Raw genomic sequence first — 22,050 nt, 5'->3', positions numbered from 1 at the left:
ATAAAAAACAAAAAAAAAAGAACCTTCTGTAAAAAAAAAATAATAATAAGGGTAAAGACATGTAACACTGTAGTGATCCTGTGTATCTTAAGTTTGAGCAGATTATGTGGGGGAAGGAAACCCCACTGTCTGAAATGGACAACGAGAAGCAAAAATGCTTGGGGGAGGCCCTCTCCCAGCTTCAAAATCTTTTTCCACGTAATTGTACTAATTAGAGATTCTTTATTGGTTGATTATCTCCTCTTTTAAGCTACAAATGTCTCATGGGAACGTTAAACCTCAATCATATTTTAACATCAATTACTTTAATCAGATATTCAGATCAATTCCTATCTGAGGTTTCTGTTCCCCAGTGGCTTAGAAAGGAAAGTGTAAGGGAGGTATGTGCATCTCTTTATCTCCTCCTTTACCTGTTTGATGGTATTATGGGGAGGAACTTTCAAAACACTTCTATGATAAAGAACTCAAGTGCTGGGATAGGATGAAGGTGCATGATATTTGATTCTTAGTTTGTCCTCCTTCTTCACCTTTCTAAATCTTCTCCAACTTACCAAACTCAAATTCTACACATCACAGAAAGCTTCCCCCTCTCCTGCCAGCCTACATTGATTTTCTCCTTCTCTGAACTGCAACAGTATTTACTATCTATACCACCCAATCCAATGTTCAATTAGGTATTATATCTCCTCCTATTGTTTAGTGAGTTTATATGTGCTAAACTTGTTCTCCTTATACAAGGCTAGTGATGTAAGTGTACTATAAATGACTGTTGGAAAGAAATGATTGTAAGTTCTTGAAGGCAAGGACTGTGCCTTTCTTATTCCTTACTTTATTATTTTCCATGGCAAATAGGACAGTATATTTGGATCTAGGGAAAAATCAACTGTAACTTCTGTTTTGTTTTATGCTGTTATCTCCCTTAAAACATTACATTTGCAAGTGGATGCTATGATGGATATGCTTCCAGAAATGGCTTCAGTTACTCTGCCTAAGCTGGCAGCATTCTTTCCCTGCTTTGTACTAGCCTTAGCTCATGGCACTGCCCATTCCTGATGACTAAGGCCTTGATATTGGCTCCTTCTCATAATGAATAGTGGCAGCACTTAGAAATGCCATTAGGTAGCTTCCTGAAATAGGATAGGAGCATTGAAGAAAATACAGTAGCTCTCTCTGTAATTTTCCAGATTTTCGAAGTGTTAACTAACCTTATTGTGGCAATCATTTCACAATATGTATATATATTAAATCATCACATTGTACACCTTAAACTTACACAATGTTTTATGTCAATTATACCTCAATAAATCTGGGGAAAATATCTAGACCTGATAATATCAATAGCTGTTTCATTGTTAAAGTTCTCTCTGTAGAACATAGAGAAAAAAAGTTTATTTAGGTAAAACCATCCCTTTTCTTTGACGTAGACTCAAGAGGGCAAACAAGAATACCCTTCTAGAAAGATAGAGTGGCTTTTAATTCTCCTTAGCAGTTGCTGGAACAGTAAAATACAGTAGCCATTGGCAGAGTGTGTATTAAAAGGATTTGTATATTTAATCATTTCCCGTCTGCACTTCCTCACCCTTGTATTTCTTCCTTGTAACATCAGGTAGAATACAGTGCTGACGATTGCTTCTCTTTCCCCCAGTTGAAGTTTAAAATTATGAACGCTGTATAATGAAATGGTGATTTTTATTCTGTCCTGGTGGTAAAAAGGGATTTGCTGATGTGTAAAATGAGACAAAGATAAATAACAAACAGATGTTCTCACAAAATGTTCATTAAACCCTTGCCTAGTAGAAGATGCTAGATTACATGTGTTCAAACTCTAAATGTGTTAGAGAATAAGGAGCTTTTATACCTTAATGCTCAATTTAGGAAAGACTATATAGATTTCTCTGTAAAAACTCATAGTAATCAGTGACCTATAGTTTCTTCTTCATTTCGGAGTGGCTTGTCATGACTGTTTTTAAACTTTTCTTATTGATTTTTACAGTTCCAATTATCCAAACAGACATCACATTATTGAGGGATTATGAAGTGGGTTTCAGCCTCCTGGATTATAAGGCCCCAGATAGGGGTTATCCAACCTGTAGAAGTTATGACTTGTGCTTGAATCATCTCTAAAGGACTATCTGCCATGGGGATGTGCTAGTGATTGTGGGGGAGTGAGGTTAGGAAGGGGGCTTAGGAACAAAACCACCTTCACCTTGTTCCTCTCACTCATCCGTAAAAAGTAGAAATTATAGTTCTTGACATAGTGTATTGCTTACAGCAAGGACTACCTGCTACTGGTAAGCCACTGTTCTACTGTAAGTGCTAGGCAGATGTTTATTTTTGGTGAGTTGTAATATGTAGTTTGTGTTCCAAAGGTGAGAAGGAATATCAGCTTTACCTGGGGAAGGCGATAGCTACAGAAGATAGCTGAAAGAGATAATATTTGATCTGAATCTTGAAAGATGGTAAATTTGTTAGAAAAGAAAACAAAAAGCATTTTAGTCAGAGAGAATAGCATATACAAAGACACAGAATCCTGAAACAACGTGAGCAACTGTAAATGAATTCCTAATGATTCAATTTGGCTTTGTGCTTCAGTTTCCTCATCTGTAAAATGGGCTTAGTAATGATACCTATTTTATATAGTTGTGAGGACTAATGAGTTAATATATGTAATTTGGAGCAGTGCATGGCATATAAGAAGTGATTTAAAAGTCTTAACTCTTATCATGATATTGATAGCTGGAGTTTGGCTTTTGGATAGGAAAGTGGGGAAATGTGAAACTAAAGTAATAAGTGGAGGCGGACAGATTATAGATTAACACTGTGCTAAGAAATGTGTATATTTTCCTTATAGAGGATTGGGAACAATTATAGGATTTTAAGCTGGAGTTTCAAATAAGTAACCAAATTTGCACTTTAGATCACTGTTTGCCTTCTGAAAGGTAAACCTGGGTGGGGCAGGGAAGAGGGAGTATTTGTGGAAATTGGAGCCAGAGGATCAGTTATAAGGCTATTGCAATAGTCTCGGTAAGAGATGATGGAGGATCTAAAGTAGAAGAATGGCAGTGGAAATGGAAAGACAGGTGCAAATTCAAGATATATTTCAGAGTTACCAAGTATCACAGACTAGAAACTAACAAATATGTTCGATTTGCCACACACAGTGTTTGAATTTGAATACCTTTAGATGGAACATGCATTCTCTGGTTTGACTTGGGTTTTGCCACTCCTTATTGTATTACAATATTGATGTTATCACAATATCATAAATTGATGTTGCCTGGCTGGCCCTTTATGGGTGAGGGAGAGGAAGGAGTTAAGGATGACCCCTAGATTTCTAGATTGGGTGACTGGACGAACAAAGGTGCTAACAGCCTACATTGGGAGTTCAGGAGTATGAAAGAATTTGAGAGAAAAGATGAATTATGTTTTGGGTGTATCAAGTTGGAGGTATCTACAGGATATTAATCAGAAATATAGATTTGAGGGTCAGAAGATAAGTATGCATTAGAGATATAGATTTGGGGGGATCGTTAGTTTATAGGTTGTAGCTGAAACCATTTAGGTAAATTAGGTATATTAGAGTATATTTAGAATGTTAACAGAAGAAGACTGAGCTCAACAAGAAACCAGTGAAGTGACCAGAGGTAATGCTAAAGGAGGAAAGAGTTCCCAGCATAGTGTAGACCTCAAAGAGTAGACTCATAGTGTAGATTCAAGTGTAGACTCATAGTACAGAATCACTTTGAGTGGTTCTCAATGTGTGGTCCATGGACCCCTGGGCTCCGCAGGAGTCTTTCAGGGAGTCTGAGAGGTCAAAACTCTTTTCACAATAATTCTAAGATGTTATTTGCCTTTTTCCCTGTGTTGACATTTTCACTAATGATGCAAGAGTAATACTACTGGTGCCTTGGCACAAATCAAGGGAGTGATACCAAATGGTACTTGTTAGTAATTGTATTCTTTACCACCACACGCTCATGGTTAAAAAATCCATTTTCACTTAATACTGTCTTTGATAAACCAGTAAATATTATTAATTTTATTAAATATTGATCTTTGTGCACATATCTTTTAAAATAGCTTTTTTGAGATATAACTGACATACAAAGAACTGCACATATTTAATGTGCACAGTTTGATGAGTACATATCTTTTTAATCATCTATGTATCAAAATGGGAAACATGCACTTCTCATACATACTGAAGTATGACAGTATCTGGAGGTAAAGCACTTGCATGATTGAGTTGTAAATTGAACTAGCAGATTTTTACACAAAACTTTAATTTTACTTGAAAGAACAACTGACAAACAATGGTTATTCAGACCTGGGTATCTGGCAGCCATTTTCTCAAAAATAAAGTAAGCCTGTCACTTTAAGGAAAATAACTGACAGTATTTGTTGTCAACAATAAAATTGGAGCTTTAAGTGAAAATTAGAATTTTGGAACAGTTATATCTGCCACCATAAGCTTGAGAACTTCCCAATATTTATAACCTTTTCTGAGGAGATCAGCAGTGATATTAACTAATGTGATTTTTTAAATGTTATATAATGAAATGTGTCACCATTTGGAAGATCTGCATAGCTCAGTGAAACAGTATTTGTCAAATGATCAATGCATGATGTTGTAAAATCATGCCTGGGTAAAAGATTCATTTAAAGTACAAGGCTGACCAGTGAATTTCAATATAACAAAGTCCAAAAAATTCATTAATATGGATTCAGATTCCCCACTGCACTTATCTTAAAGAAACTATACCACTGTCAAATTTTGGTATAGTATTAAAGAAGAATATCCACAATTATCTGAAACAATTATTCACACATTCCTCCATTTTCCAGTTACATATTTACATTAGGCCAGATTTTCTTCATATACTTTAAAAGAACATATCACAAAAATCATATCACAACATATTGATTGCAGAAGGAGACACAAGAATCCAACTGTCTTCTAGTAAACTCTCTTCTATAAAAAAGATTTGCAAACTGGCCAAACAATGCTATTATTCTCACTTTTTATTTTGTTTTGCAAAATATAGTTATTTTTCATAAACATGTTACTTATGTAAACATATATTTGATTTACTGTTATATTTAAATGAGTAAATAAATCAATACTTTTAAAATGTCACAGTTATAATTTCTAGTATAGTAGGTATTGATAGATATAACCTGCAAAAATCAAAGACTCTGAGATTCTCAGTATTTTTTTAAACTTTTTAAAAAGTTTTGGATCTGCTGTTGTGGACTACTGAAAAAAAAGTGGTGGAAGGAACAAATGATGACACTTGTCTTACCGTTAAGTAGCCTAGACTCCTACAAGGGAAACTGAGACAAGAAAAAATATAGTATGGAAAAATATGATTAAGAGGCAAAGCAAGTGCCATATACAGTAGGCACTAAACAAGAAAAAAAAGAGTATGGACTAAAGTTGTATGGACTAAAGTTGTAAGGGATTTGTTGGGAAGAGAGACTTAAACATAGGTAGGATTTTGTAGAACAAAAGAGTGGGGAAGACTCTTTCCAAGCTTGATGACTATCATGAGCAAAATCCTAGAGGCCCAGATAAGCGTAATATGCTCTGGGGATGTTAAGGAGACCATCCTAACTGGAATAAATAGTTTGCATTGGTGAATAGCAAGAAATTAGTTTAATAAATAGGCTAGAGGCAGATTTGAAGAGCTTTAAATGTCAGAATGAGGAATTTAGACTTTATGGACAATGGGAAGCTATTAATGGTTCGTGATTCAGGATGATGACATGATGAAAGTGATATTTCATAAAAATCAACCTAGAAGTAGTGTAAAGGAGAGATTGGAATAGAAAGACTAGAAATCAATTAGGACGATATTATAGTCAATCCATTCATGAAGCGATGAGGACCTAGTCATGGGAATGGAAAGTAAATAATGGATACAAGAGATATTATAAAGGCAAAATGAGCAGGACTTGACTGATTAGAAAGAGAAGATTAATTGTGAGACTGGATGACTGAGAGAATAGTGCTGTCATTGATGGAATATAAAAGAGCATAAGGAGACCCATTTTAAGTAGTTGATAATGATTAGGTCATTACTTGAAGGTGTGGGATTATCCTAATAGAAATATGTAAGCATAAGGAGTCACTAGATAGGAAATTGGATGAGAAATATAAAATTGAGAGGCTACATTTAGAGAGATGATTATTGGGTTTGAGGAAATGAATGAGTTTTCTGAGGAACAAATTATATTAATGAGGAGCCCAGGAACTAACTAAGACTTGTGATCTAAAGCTATTAGGTTTTGATAGGAGGAGCCAGTGAAGAAGACTGAAGAAACAATTGAAGACTATTAGGAAAACAGAATAACACCAGACTGCAGAAACCAAGGGAATACAGATTTTCAACAAGGTGGAAATCAGCCATGTCAGATTCTACAGAAAACAGAAGATTTAATATATAATGTAAGTTCAGTGAAAACGAGAATCTTTGTATTGTATTTTTTATTCAATGATGTTTCCTAAGTGCCTAGAATTATACTTGGAACATAGTAGGTAATGAATAAATAAATGAATATACAATTGACCCTTGAACAACACGGGTTTGAACTTCATGGGTCCACTTATATGCAGATTTTTTTAACAGTATATACTACAGTGCTACACAACCTGTGGTTGTTTGAATCTGCAGATGCAAAATTGTAGGTACAGAGGAACTACAGATATGGAAGAACCGTGCATATATGGAAGGCCAATTATAAGTTATACGCACATTTTTGACTACACAGAGTGTCGGCACCCCTAACCCCCATGTAGTTCTAGGGCCAACTATACTTGGCTACTGCTGTGAAAAGTTTTGCAAACTTTATAAATAGAAATACATGGAAGGAAAATAATTAGTGACCATCATCTTCAGATACAAACCTCTGTAGATATAGTGATTCTCTCTATTTGCTTATCAGGCACTATTTTGGGGGGAGCTATCATATTGTTGTTGAAATGTACTGTGAAAATGGAGGTATTTAGTCTTGCTGACTTGCCTGAGAGGCAGCCAGAGGGATGTAGATGATGTATATCTATTTGCGTAACTCTACAGACCAAAACACGGTTGGTAGCCTTACCTTCTAGTCCTGTTTAGCATATGGTATTCATCTGTATAAGATATATTCTTTTGTTGGTAGTGTCTGGTGCAATAATCCTGCATTGAAGTGAGTAACCACTTCAGAATTTAAACAGTCATAATCATAGCCATTAAGAAATTTGATTCCAATTCAAATTTATTTTGGTATTGGTTCATAAATTTTAGTTGCAAGTCTTTCAGAAGACCAGTGCATTGGTTAGGTTGAAAAGACTATGTCCAATTTGGTGGTTAAAGTAGCTTGTTTATTTCCGTTTTGGCATGAGCTACTATGATGGACATACTGGAGGAATATGGGCGATTTTACTAGAGGAAACAAATTATTTGATATTCATATGGCTTTCCTCATAAACTAGTTATATAGCAGTAACTGTGTTTTGAACTTGGGTTTTTGTATTAGTTATAAACTGCTGTGTAACAAAGTATCCCCAAACTTAGCATGTTGCACAGCAAACATTATCTCAGTTTCTGTGGGTCAGGAATCTAGACATGGTTTAGCTAGATGTCTCTGGCTCAAGATTTCTCATAAGGCTGCAGTCAAGCTGTTGGCTGAGGCTGTGGTTTCATGTGAAGGCTTGAATGGATGATGGGGGTCCACTTTCAAGCTCACTTGTGTAGTTGCTGGCAGACCTCGGTCCCTTGCCACATGGGCCTCTCCACAGGGCTGCTCCATAACATGGTGACTTGCTATCCCAGAGAGAGCAATTCAAGAAAGTGAGGAAGAATGCCCAAGACAGAAGCCAGTCATTGTATAGCTTAATCTCAGATGTGACATTCTATCACTTCAGCTATGTTATAATTGTTAGAAGTGAGTACATCCAGACCACATTCATGGGGAGGAGATTAAACCAGGGTTTGTGAATACCAGGAGGCAGGGATCATTGAGGACCTTCTTAGAAGCTTCCTACCACAGATTTGTTGACAAATATTTTACCTTCAAAACACACAACTGAAGTTGTAGAAAGAGAGAAGATAGAGAGCAAAGTCAACTTTTTAGTGATAAAACTAGAAACACATCCTGTATCTTGATGAAAAATTGTCTTTCTCTATAAAGGATAAAGGATTTTAGAAAAATGTCTAAAGCTTAAATAGATTTATATTAACTTATATATAATTTTACACATACACACATATATATATTTAAAGATTTTTGAAAGACATATTGTGTTTACTGAAACAGTGTGAGAAGAAACTGAAAAGCCAAGTGAGAAAAAAAGTTAACATGAAGAGATAAAATTTTTCTTCAAGTGATTTCCTCAGTTACAAAACCACCCAGAAATACAGCAGAAAATGTTTGACATTAACAGTAACTCCATTTTCATTTCAGTGCTATTATCCAATTAATGTAAGTTAATATGAAATATGATACAAACAGTTAAATGTAGCCCCCATATATTGTTTTTAGTGCATATTTTGCAGAGATAAGAAAAATAGACTAAACCAGTGAGAAATTGAATTCTAAAAACAGATATTATAGTTTCCCTCATAGTTCATATGTCAGAACTATCTCTTCCTCTTACCTTTTCTTTAGTTCTATTACATTTTAGTTTAATAACTAAAATTATAAAAATACACATTTTGATGATAAAATGGTAATTTAACAGGAAGCAGAACAATGCTGTCTTGCAGCAGATCTTTAAATTCAATTTTTAACTAAATTAATTTCATGAGGTCTGGGTTGTTCTATCTAAATCCAGACATTATAGATATTCATTTAGATTCATAAACCATATCCCATTTACTCCAAATAAAAGATATAACCCTATTCTTGTCTACAGAGACAAAGAAAGGAGTAAGGTAAGAGAGAAAAGTGCTTTATTAATCATAACAAAATCAGATGCCTATTTGAAACTGAAGAAAGAGAAAATATGTATAATATTTAAAAGAGGTGTGTTTGTGTATGTGTAGTTCAAAAGGGATACATTAATGAAGTAGTTATTTCTTATTTGGAGTGACAGATATCTTTGTTCTCAAAAAGAAGAATAATAAATGATATAGGAAAGGTTTGGATTAGATGATCTCTAAGGTACGTCCTAGCTTTAGCATTCTATGAGTCCATGTTCAGATTATACATTTGAGGTATAAGTCTTGGTTATTTGTGTTAAGGAGAATGAGAGAACATGCATAATTAAAATCTGTAGATCAAAAAAAAAAATCTGTAGATCATCCCTAAACTTCATTTTAGCCTAAACTTTATTAGAGTCAATACTAAATGTGTGTGTGTGTGTGTGTGTGTGTGTGTGTGTGTGTGCTTGTGTACACCTGTTCAAGGCATCTGGGCTTGGAGGTTATGGAAGTAGGACAGTGCTGTGTACCTTGCAGTAGAATGCTCAGTCTTTATGTGTCCTACTGAGAAATGTAGATAATTGCTTTACAGACATAACCCACCTTTGTATTCTCTGTAGCTCAGGAATCCATTAGAATAAGAGGGAAGCTATGATTAGCCCTCCCTATGCCCCTTGGAAATTCTCTTCAAATAGGCTCTTCTTTTCAAATTCCCCTATTCTTATCAGATTTAACTAAGGTGGTTGCCCCATATTTTCTCATCCCCTATAGGTTCTGTTTCATACTCATTTATTCATCAGATATTTATTGAGTGCCTACTATGTGCCAGGCACAGTTCTTGGTGCTGGAAAAACATCTGAGTACCAAAAAAAGTCTCTGCCCCATTGTTTAGCTTCTAAAAGGAGGAGATAGGCAAGTATTACACACACACACACAATCCTAAGTGATATATACATATATGTATGTGATTATGTGTGTGTGTATATATATGTATATTTTTCAATATGGTATGGAAGGAATAGAGCAGAATTAGGGGGATTGAGAGCATTGGTGGGATGCAGTGTGCAATTTTAAAAAGGATGTTCAGGGTAACCTCACTGACAAAAGACATTTAAACAATTATTTGGAGGAGAGTGGCTATCTGAGGGAATGACATCCAAGCAGAGGAAACAACTAGCACTGAAAGGCCTTCAGTCAAGAGAGTGTCTGGATTGTTCAAGGAACTAGTGTTCAAGGAGTTAGTATGGGCAGAGCAGAGTGAGCAAGGGGAATATAGGAGATTAATTCAGAAGAGTATAACTGGGGGAGAGAGTAGCTCTAATAGGGCCTTGAGACCATTATAAGGACATTGGCTTTTACTCTGAATAAAATAAGAAAATTTTGGAGGGTTTTGAGCGTAAGAGTGATGCGATCAGGCTTTTGAAAGGATCGTGCTGGATGCAATCTTGAGAATAGATTATAGGGTTATGGGCAAGGTGGAGGCAGTTAGACTAATAGAAAGCTGCTGCAATAGTCCAAGCAAGAGACGATGGTGGCTGGGAGCAGGGTGGAAACAGTGTTAGATGGTGAGAAGTGGATACATTCAGTATATATTATAAGGGTACAACAAACAGGATGTGCTGATAGATTGGATATGGGGTACACAAGGGAGAAGTCAAGGATGAATTCAAAGTTTTGCCTGAGCTATAGAAATAAAAGCAAAAATAAACAAATGGGACCTAATCAAACGTATAGGCTTTTGCACAGCAAAGGAAACCATAAACAAAACGAAAAGACAACCTACGGACTAGGGGAAAATATTTGCAAATGATGCGACTGACGAGGGCTTAATTTCCAAAATATACAAACAACTCAACAACAAAAAAACAAACAACCCAATCAAAAATGGGCAAAAGACCTACATAAACATTTCTCCAAAGAAGACATGCAGATGGCCAAGAGGCACATGAAAAGATGCTCAACATCACTAATCATTAGAGAAATGCAAATCAAGACTACAATGAGGTATCACCTCACACCGGTCAGAAGGCCATCATTAAAAAGCCTACAAATAACAAATGCTGGAGAGGGTGTGGAGAAAAGGGAACCCTCCTACACTGTTGGTGGGAATGTAAATTGGTGCAGCCACTATGGAGAACAGTATGGATTTAAAAAACTAAAAATAGAGCTACCATATGATCTAGCAATCCCACTCCTGGGCATATATCCAGAGAAAACTCTAATTCTAAAAGATACATGCACCTCAGTGTTCATAGCAGCACTATTTACAATAGCCAAGACATGAAAGCAACCCAAATGTCCATCGACAGACGAATAAAGAAGATGTGGTACATTTATACAATGGAATACTACTCAGCCATAAAAAAGAATGAAATAATGCCATTTGCAGTGACATCAATGGACCTAGAGATTATCATACTAAGTGAAGTGAGTTAGACAAAGACAAATACCATATGATATCACTTATATGTGGAATATAAAATATGATACAAATGAACTTATTTCCAAAAGAGAAAGAGACTCACAGACACAGAAAACAAATTTATGGTTACCAAAGGGGAAAGGAGGTGGGAGAGGGATAAATTAGGAGCTTGGGATTAAGCAGATACAAACTACTATATATAAAATAGATAAAACAACAAGGTCCTACTGTATAGCACAGGGAACTATATTCAATATCCTATAATAAACCATGATGGAAAAGAATATAAAAAAGAATATGTATATAAAACTGAATCACTTTGCTGTACAGCAGAAACTAACAAGACATTGTAAATCAGCTATACTTCAATTTTTAAAAATTTTTAAGTTTTTGCCTGAGGAAGGAGGTGACATTTACTGAGATGAGAAAGACTGTAGGCAGAGTGAGCATGACATGCAGGAGTTCAGTTTTGGACATGTTAGTTTGAGGTGTTTATTAGACATCTAATTGGAAATGTCAAGCAGGTAGGTGGGTATATGAGTCTTCAGTGCAGTGGAAATGTCTGGGCAAGAGCTATACATTTGGGAGTCTTTAGCACATACCTAGTATTTAAAGCCAAGGGAGTGAGAACAGAGAAGAGATCCAAGGTCTGAGCCCTGAGTTAAAAAATTGGAGATAAGAGGAGGGACCAGCAAAGAAAACTGAGAAAGAATGGCCAGTAAGAGGTAGGAGGAAAATCGAGAGAGCATGGCATCTTGAAAGCCAAATTAAGTAAATTGATCATTGACCATAATCTCTTCTGTCTTCTATTGCCCTCCCTAGTTCAGCAGCACATCATTACTTGTCTAAACCACAGCAGTCTCTTAATTAGTCTTCTTGCCTCCCTTCATATCCCCTCGGCTGCACCCCCACATTGCCAGACTTTTCTGTTTAAAACACAAATTGGATCCTGTCACTCCCTTGCTTAAAACACTTAATCTATTTGTAGTTTATGCACACTCTGCTGCTTCTGTCCTCCATGCCTCTGCCTTTACTTATGTAGTCCATTGTGCCTGAAATGCCCTCCCTACATTTTTCATCACCTAGCTAACTCCTACTCACCCTTCAAGACTCAGTTCAGGTACTATCTCATTCAGAATGTCTTCCCTGCTCTTTCCTCTGTACTTTAGTTATGCCTTGTGCATATTTTTGTTGTTGCCCTGACCATACTATTTTATAATTATCTGTTTATATATCTGTTTCTCCCATTTAAGCTGTTATTTCTTAAAGGGCAGAGATGATATTTTACCCATCTTTAAATGTCTGGCACCTAGCACAGGGTCTGACACACAGTAGGCACTTAATAAATGTTTAATGAATGAATGAATAAATGAGTGGTCACTTTTTTTCCTTGCTCTGAATATGTCAGTTTCAGTTTAGAGGGTTATAAATTTTTCTCTACAACTTTGAATTGTTTCCAATTCTTCAATTTAAAATTTGTATATAACTAGTTATGGGACAGAATAACTGATTTGCACTTCAGATGCAGAAGCAGCATTTAGAATAACAATATGCTATGGGTTTGATAGCATTGAGATATCATCTACCCTGGTGTAATCAATATACATCTGAGTTACTGTAATACAGCCATTCCTCGCAAGTTGGATTTGTTAGGTTACTGCATTTACCTCTCTGGGATACCTTTACCATGTAAAATAAATTCTTATGGGAAGATTCAAATTTGTTTGTACCTCTAAGGAGAAAGAAGGTATTGCCTTTTTAAAGGTATTTAATTTAAAGGTAATTAATTTAAAGACTTTTTAAAGGGTATTTAATACATTTATCATAAGCTAAAAGGATAAAGCTAGATTTTTTCACTATTGGCCTTTATTTCATAGGTAGAAATGTAAAAATGACCATGATGAGGCATACCTGTCATCCAGTATTCTGATTCTGAGAGGGCTTTATTAGGAAATCATCATATGTCTCCCTAATACCAATCTCAAAATAGATAGAAGTGAACTTCTTTTCCCATTTAGGTTGTTACATAATATTGAGCAGAGTAAAAGAATGGATACATGTATATGTATAACTGAATCACTTTGCTGTACACCTGAAACTATCAGAACATTGTTAATCAACTATACTCCAATATAAAATGAAAAGTTAAAAAAATAGATAGATGTGTTCCTGGGAGGAAAAGTTCTAACTTCTTTCAATAGTCCATTATGAATCTATTGTCTGTTATTTTATATAAAATTATTCACTTTTTTTTAACTTTCTACTATATTTGAGACAAAAGAGTTCTCTAGTTACATTTTGCTATTGAAAGAAATACTTTTAAAATATTGAGATAAAATTTACATAGTGATATTCACAGATCTTAAGTGTACAATTGGACAACTTTTAACAAATGCATATACCCTTGTAATCAACACCACAGTGAGGACATTAAACATTTTCATCACACCAGAAAGTTCCCCTATGATCCCTTTCAGTCAATTTCCAACCTACACAGGCAACCACTATTCTGACTCCTATCACCATGAATTGTCTGTTACTAAACTTTCTATAAATGAGATCATACACTATGTCCTTTTTTTGTGTAAGCTTTATATCAAGGTTCATTTTTTTTGCCTATGCATATCTAATTGCTCTAGCACCATTTGTTGATTACTTTAGCTAAATAAATCTTGAAATTGGATAGACTAATTATTCTGTTATTCTTCTTTTTCAAACTTGTTTTTGCTATTCTAGTTCCTTAGTCTATCCACATAAATTTTAGGATGTTTGTCTATATCTAGAAAAAAATCTTGCTGAGATTTTGACAGATTCTGCATTCAACCTGTATGTTATTTTGAGGGAGAATTGACATCTTTACTATGTTGAGTTTTCCAGTCCATGAATACAGTAGGTGTCTCCATTTATTGATACCTTCTTTAATTTATTTCATCATTTTTGTAGCTTTCAGCATGTAAGTCATGCACACATTTTGTTAGATTTATACCTAAGTATTTCTCTTTTTTTGAACAATTGTAAATGGTATTGTATTTTTAATTTTGGTGTTCACATGTGCATTGCTAGTATATAGAAATACAATTAATTGATTTTTGTGTGTTGGTATTGTATTATCTCATCTTGCTGAATTCCAAATTATTCCTAGGAGGTTTTCTACCTAGACCATCATGTCATCTGCAAATAGGGACAGATTTATTTCTTCCTTTCTAATTTGCATGTCTTTTATTTCCTTTTCTTGCCTATTGCACTGTCTAGAACTTCCAGTACTGTATCAAATAAGAGTGGTGACAGAATATATCTTTGCCTTGTTCCTAATAATAGGAGGAAAATATTCAGCCCTTCACCTTTAAGTAAGATGTTAGATGTAGGCTTTTTGTAAATATTCTTTACTAAATTAAGGAAGTTCCCCTCTACTCTGGTTTTCTGAGACTTTTATCATGAATTGCTGTTAAATTTTTCAAATGCTTTGTCTCCATCAATTGATATGATTGTGATTTTTCCTCTTTAGCCTGTTTTTATGGTGGATTCCATTGATTGATTTTTAAATGCTGAACCAGCCTTACATCCCTGGAATAAACCTCACTTGGACGTGATTTGCTTATATATCTGCTATCATTCTCATTGTTTTTTCCCTTATAGGTAAAGGTGTTGTTTCTCTCAGTGCTTTCAATATTTTTTCTTTGTCTTTGGTTCTCAGTAGTTTGATTATGATATGTGTTGGTGTGGATTTTTTGTTTGTCCTATTTGGGATTAGCTCAGCTTTTTGATTTTGTAGATTTATGTTTTGGGCCAAATTTCTACAAATTTCACCCGTTTTTTTCTATAAATACCTACTCTCCTCTTCTGTGAATTCAATCAGACAAATGTTAGATGTTTTGTTAATGTCCCACAGGTTCCTAAGGACCTGTTCACTTTTTAAATCTATTTTCTCTTTACTGCTCATATTAGGTGATTTCTGTTATTCTGTCTCCAGTCCACTGATTCTTTCCTTTGTCATCTCCACTCGACTCTTGAGCATATCCAGTGAGTTTTATGTTTTGGTTACTGTATTTTTCAGTTCTGAAATTTCCATTTGGTTCTTCTTTACATCCTCTGTTTCTTTTCTGAAACTTTCAGCAAAGTTTTCATTTGTTTTAATCATGTTTGTAATTGCTTTTTCAAGCATTTTTTTGATGGTTTATTTAAAATGCTTGTCAGATAATTCCAACATTTGTGTCATCTTGGTGTTGGTGTCTGTTCTCTTTAATTTGAGATTTTCTGGGTTCTTGATAAGACAAGTGATTTTTTTAATTGAATTCTTGACATTGTGGGTATTGTGTTATGAGACTCTGGATCTTATTTAAATCTTTTCTTTTGTTGTTGTTTTTTTTTTAGATTTATTGATTGATTGCTATGTTGGGTCTTCGTTTCTGTGCTAGGGCTTTCTCTAGTTGCGGCAAGTGGGGGCCACTCCTCACTGCGGTGCGTGGGCCTCTCACTACCGTGGCCTCTCTTGCTGCGGAGCACAGGCTCCAGACGCGCAGGCTCAGTAGTTGTGGCCCACGGGCCGAGCCGCTCCGCGGCATGTGGGATCTTCCCAGACCAGGGCCCGAACCCGTGTCCCCTGCATTAGCAGGCAGATTCTCAACCACTGTGCCACCAGGGAAGCCCAAATCTTTTCTTTTGGTAGGTCTACCCTGACATCATGCTGGCAGGGGAAGTGGTCACCATTCATTACTACCATGTGGAAATAGAAGTCCAGGTTCTCCACTAAGCCTCCATTGACACTCTGGAGAAGTAGAGGGGCACCCCATTACTACTGGTTGACTTAGAAGTTGAAGCTCCCTTCTAGGCTTTTGCTGACACCACCCTGGCTGATAGAGAGGGAAGGGCACCTGATTTCTGCTCACCACGTGGCCTCCACTGACATTGATTGGGAATGAAAGATACATTTGGCCTTCTCTTATACACTACCCCAGTGAGCAGATTTGGGTCACCTCATTAGAGTCTGGAGAGTGGAAGTCTAGGTTCCCTACTTAGCCTTTGCTCATGGGAGTGAGGGTAAGGCCCAAGTTTTTCCTATATTGTTTGGCTGGAGTAGGATAGTTATTATCTAAAAGTTTTCTGAATTGCTGTTTGCCCCTTTCTTGGTCTTTTGGCTAGAGAGAGAAGGCTTTCTTGAAACTATTTTTGTCTGTGCCCATTCATGTCTCTGGGTTGCTGGCTTCTTCAATACCTAGTCTGGGATATATGAAGTAAAAAACACCCAGGGAACTCACCACTTTGTCATTCCTTAGATCCCAAACTCCCTAGCCAGTCTGCCTTTCTTACGTTTGTTTTATATATAATGCCCAGGTTTTTAGCTGTACTTATTGGGAAAAGTAGGGAGAAGTGCATCTCTTCATTTTGTGCTGGAACCAGAATCTCAGATACACTTTTTTTTTATTGGAGTATAGTTGCTTTACACTGCTGTGTCAGTTTCTACTGTATAGCAAATTGTATCAGCCATACGTATACATATATCCCCTCTTTTTTGGATTTCCTTCCCATTTAGGTCACCACAGAGCACCGAGTAGAGTTCCCTGTACCATACAGTAGGTTCTCACTAGTTATCTGTTTTATACATAGTAGTGTATATATGTTAATCCCAATCTCCCAATTCATCCCACCCCCCCGTTTCCCCCTTGGTATCCATACGTTTGTTCTCTACGTCTGTGTCTCTATTTCTGCTTTGCAAATAAGATCTCAGATACACTTTTTATTATTCTAATTTACCATTTGTAAGGTGTTTTTCTAGAATTGGATGTGTCAGCCTACAGACGCCCATTCATAATGTTCATAATGGTCATTGAAATTATATATTTTAATCATGTTACCTCTCAGCCTTCTTTCATCCCTTGAATCATTTAGTTGACCTTCAGTAGATGATCTTCAACTCCATGATGACTTCTTTGAATATCCTGATGGTATTTCCCAAATTTTTCAACTCTGATGTCTGTTCTTACTTCCAACTCTGAACATAGTAATTTTAGAGACTGCCTGGATTTTTTTAATGGAGAGAAAAGCTAAGATGAATCCTCACTTCATTCAAAGCTATGCTCAAATGTCACCTCTTCAGAGTGGCCTTTCATGACCATTCTCTGTACACTTACTCTGCTTTATTTTCTTCATATCACTTATCACTATTTGATATTTTATATCTATGTGTTTGTTCATTGTCTCTACCCCCCAAATATAAAGACTTTATTAGGTTAGGGGCTGTGTTTTGTTCACTGTTGTATCCCCACTGCTTAGAAAAGTCCCTGGCATATGGCAGGCTCTAAGTAAGTATTTTAACTGATTGAATGAATAAATACTTCCCAAGGGATTTGGGTGAAAGAGGGAGAAGAGAATGGAAAATTCTGGGCACCTAGTCTAAAGAATTATAACTAACTTATATGGTACTAGACAGTAACCTCCAGATTAGCATGTATAGACCAAACTTAGATCAAAATGTGTGAGGGGCAGAAAATAACTTTTTCTTTTTTCCTCTCATCTAAACCACATTTCTTATTCTATGAAAATACTTTAGCATAGGAGCAGAGTCTTTTTAAATTTGGCAGTTATAGCCCTCTTATGGGAAATGGCAAAGTTGAAGCCACCTGACCAGAAATTTCCACGTTTTGCTTAGATGATGGAAGCAAGTGACAGTTTGGCTAGCTGCCCCAGGTGCATTAAAACTCATGTGGTCCCTGGAGTAACTGTATTCATTCCAAATGCAGGTCTTTCTTTTTGTTCGTTTGGGTTTTTGTTTTGAATTTTAATTTATTTTATTTTATTATCCAGCAGGTTCTTATTAGTTATCTATTTTATACATATTAGTGTATATATGTCAATCTCAATCTCCCAATTCATTCCACCACCACCACCCCCGCCCCTGCTTTCCCCCCTTGGTGTCCATACTTTTGTTCTCTACATCTGTGTCTCTATTTCTGCCTTGCAAACCAGTTCATCTGTATCATTTTTTTAGATTCCACATATATGTGTTAATATACGATATTTGTTTTTCTCTTTCTGACTTACTTCACTCTGTATGACAGTCTCTAGGTCCATCCACGTCTCTACAAATGACCCAATTTCGTTCCTTTTTATGGCTGAGTAATATTCCATTGTATATATGTACCACATCTTCTTTATCCATTCGTCTGTCGATGGAAATGGGTCTTTCAAATGAAGCTCAAGACCTTGTGTTGAATCCAGTTGTTACAGGCAAGTAGTTAAAATGAATAGAAGAAAGCAGTGATGTCATCTGTTCTGTGCAGTCAGGACCCCATCATACTTCTACTCACCATATGACTTTTGTTGCAGCTACCTATGGAGCTCCACATAGACTGAAACTCTTTGCTTGTCACAGCAAAGGAAGGGATGCAACTTTTCCCCTAAGATATCACTGTACCTTGGAGGAAGACTACAAAGCGTTTTGATATTTCTCATTTCATCTATTAGTTTGATATCTCTCTAAGCAACTCACGCGTCAGGTACCATAGCTTGAAAAAAAAACTGTTTTATACCCTCCCAGTATGTTTATAAAAATATGTCCACTCAGAAGGCATATGCAGAATAGGAGTAGTATAGATTATACTATAATAAAATATTAGGGCTATGCTAAAACAAAAAAATGGAATTCAAATTCACCTTAATGTCCTTTCAAATGTAATAGCCTTCTAGGGAAACACAATTCAGGTTTGAGAACATTAGTTATATACAACACTTGTCCTGGATAACTGATATCAACTGAGCTATAAAACTGCAGAGCCACCCAGCCCTTTCCAGAAAGATTTCCTCCAGAAATTATATTGTTCCTTGAACAGGCAAAGCTTTTACTCAAATCAGCTGTCTCCAACAAGCTTTCCATCAAATTCTCTGCCGTTGGTGCAGTTGTCTTAACTTTACTTAAGTGCTTGCTGGCTGACTTTGAGTCCAAAAAGACAAAGTGTATCTTACGGGACAGAATTCAAGCTAGGGAGGTAAAAGAAAAACAGATGCCTTCTTTTTTACCTCCCTGCCTTCTTCCCACTACTAATGGAGATGAGAAGGAGATAAGAGCCAAAATGGCCCTCGTTTCTATCTTGATTTACCTACTTTGGTGACTTGCTTACTTGCAGTATATGAATGACCTCCATAAAAATAAGTTCATTGAACGAAAGATTGCCTGCCAAAGCAAAATTTAATCTAATGATTTGCTCCCACAAAATTACATTTCAAATGGTTGGGCTGAATTTTGCCTTTATTTCCTCTGCTGACTCAAATTGGGGAGCTAACATATGGGGTGTAGTTTTTTGCTTTGTTTTTGTTCTAATAAAATATCACCATTTAATTGTAGGTAGTGGATAGTAGAATGAATAATGAAGAAATTTGTTTGCTTTCCTTGTAACACTGTGCTTATAAGAAAAAATCTCTAACATATGGAAAATACTTTTAACTCTACAGACCTTTTGGCTGAATTTCAGTGACCATGAGTAAGATAATAGCCTTATCCATCCATCCACTCATCCATTCAATTCATTTATTCAATATTTATTGAATACCTGCTATACCTGCATTGATGATATAGCCACAAAAAAGATAGAGAAGTGAATCTTCTACTTCTTGGGCCCTTGATGGTGGCCTGCTCCTTAAAACCTTCTTTCCTCTGAAGTGCATACCCATTTTATTTTATTTTCCCCAAAAAGATGGTGAGCTCCTCTAAGGTGGAAATCCTATCTTGTGTTTTCTATGATGCTAAACATTCAACAAATACTTGTTGGACTAGATTGAACAAAGATTTTTGAAGACGTAGGTGAATAAAATTTCAGAGCTAGTCATAGGATGTTAGATTTAGAAGGGGCCTTAAAGATCATCTATCCCATAGATTTTCAAAGGGTATCTGTATAGATACCATTAGGGTTGCTTCCAGGGAGTGGGGGAGGCCCAGTAGAGGGATGGTGGGACTGTTATGACCTTCACTGTGCTTCAAGCATAAGATTTGCACTTTCAGCCCTTTCATATGGAGGACATTCCTGTAAGATTTTATTTGAAGAAAGGTTTGGCTGCTTAAAAAAAAAAAACAAAACTGAAAGCCACTGATTGGTCCATCACCTCTATCTTATAGATCTTTTTGATAGGCCTAAGAAGGTTAGGTAATTTGCTCAAGGTCATACATATACTTATTAATGCTCTTAGAACTTAAACCTAAATATTCTAACTTCCAATCTGACGTTCTTTCTATGACATTCTATTGTTAACTAGTTTACAACTGTTGCTTGACCAACACACTGCTTGACACATAAATGTCATACTGAAAGAAGGAATGTTAAAATCTACTTTGACAGCACTTCATCTGTCCTTAGACATAGCTCAGTATCTCTGCCCTTAGCAAGGTGACTGTCATACAGTAAGTGCTTAATGGTAGTGGTTGTACTGGTGGTGATTATTTATGATTGATTGTCTAATCTTTCCAGATTAATGCACTCTAATTCTTTTAACCTGTTCTCATAGTCTCCCCCCTCCCATCCCTTTAAACAACTTTCTTGCTCATGTTCTCTGACTGCAGTCCTGGGGGTGGACTGGATATGGAAATTGGGACATAAATAGGAAGTTCTAACCATAGCTACCACTTAAATGCTTGCATGTTTTAGCTTACATGTTTAATTATGAAACACTTAACAGTTGTCTATCATCAAGATTAAGAAAATAAATAAATGACTGTAAAACACGACTTGTACTAAAAATGCTTTTGAGAGTTTAGTTAGGATTTTTTTTGTTGTTTGATTGTTTCAAAACGTAAGTATTGTTGCACCATCATTTGACTTCTCACTGCATCTCCATACCTGCACGTTTTGTTTTAATTAGTGCTTTTAGTACTTGCTGTGCTAGCTTCCCTAGTTTTGTGGGTTTCATTGGTTTCCTCTTCCATTGCCTCCCCTATTGCCTGCTTACTCTGTTTTTCAGTTGGATGTCTTCTCCAGTCCAAATTACCAATACTACCGACAAGGATTTTGAGCTTTCCTCAAGGGGAGATTACTTAGGATTGCAGTTTTTCACGTCTTTCAGACAGATCCTCTAGGACCAGTTTGGTGAGAATGTTTCCTCTCTGACAGATTTTGAGAGTGCTTTATGGAGGGTCTCCTGCCACCAGCCACTGCTGCTACTGCTTTTGCCAGTGCAGTGGGAGAGAGTAGATGGGCTTTGTGGCCAGACAGAATTGGATTTTGTTTGTTTTTCCAGTTTATTCTTGCTTTTGGATGCTGTTACCTCTTTCTTATTAGCACCCTAGGAATAGAAAAAAACATTATAACAAGAGTTTAGAATTCAAGGGTAGAACTTCAGTCTCCATTTAGTAAAAAAAAATAGGACCTCCACTTTAAAAGTTCATGCTAGGTTTGCAATATTTAATTTAAGGCTACTTTTTTTAAAAAACATCTTTATTGGAGTATAATTGCTTTACAATGGTGTGTTAGTTTCTGCTTTTTTTTAACATCTTTATTGGAGTATAATTGCTTTACAATGGTGTGTTAGTTTCTGCTTTATAACAAAGTGAATCAGTTATACATATACATATGTTCCCGGTAGTTTCTGCTTTATAACAAAGTGAATCAGCTATACATATACATATATCCCCATATCTCCTCCCTCTTGCATCTCCTTCCCACCCTCCCTATCCCACTCCTCTAGCTGGTCACAAAGCACCTGTGGCTGCTTCCCACTAGCTATCTATTTTACATTTGT

The 22,050-nt window shown here is 36.1% G+C and overlaps 1 protein-coding gene across 5 annotated transcripts in view; it reads left to right on the top strand.

Moving 5' to 3' along the window:
- Positions 1 to 22,050, top strand: part of ENOX2 (ecto-NOX disulfide-thiol exchanger 2) — a 271,731-nt gene that overhangs the window by 35,102 nt on the left and 214,579 nt on the right. The window contains exon 2 of one of the 5 annotated variants that reach the window (XM_068532774.1): positions 6,279 to 6,448. The exons of the other annotated variants lie outside the window; for them this stretch is intronic. The gene's annotated coding sequence lies outside the window, so the exon portion shown is untranslated. The remainder of the gene's footprint in view (positions 1 to 6,278; positions 6,449 to 22,050) is intronic. 5 annotated transcript variants of the gene reach the window in all.

Source organism: Eschrichtius robustus, chromosome X (genome assembly GCF_028021215.1).
Source record: "Eschrichtius robustus isolate mEscRob2 chromosome X, mEscRob2.pri, whole genome shotgun sequence".
NCBI classification, from domain to species: domain Eukaryota; kingdom Metazoa; phylum Chordata; class Mammalia; order Artiodactyla; family Eschrichtiidae; genus Eschrichtius; species Eschrichtius robustus.
The sequence above is the reverse complement of the archived record's forward strand: the minus strand, read 5'-3'. Positions and strand labels throughout refer to the sequence as shown.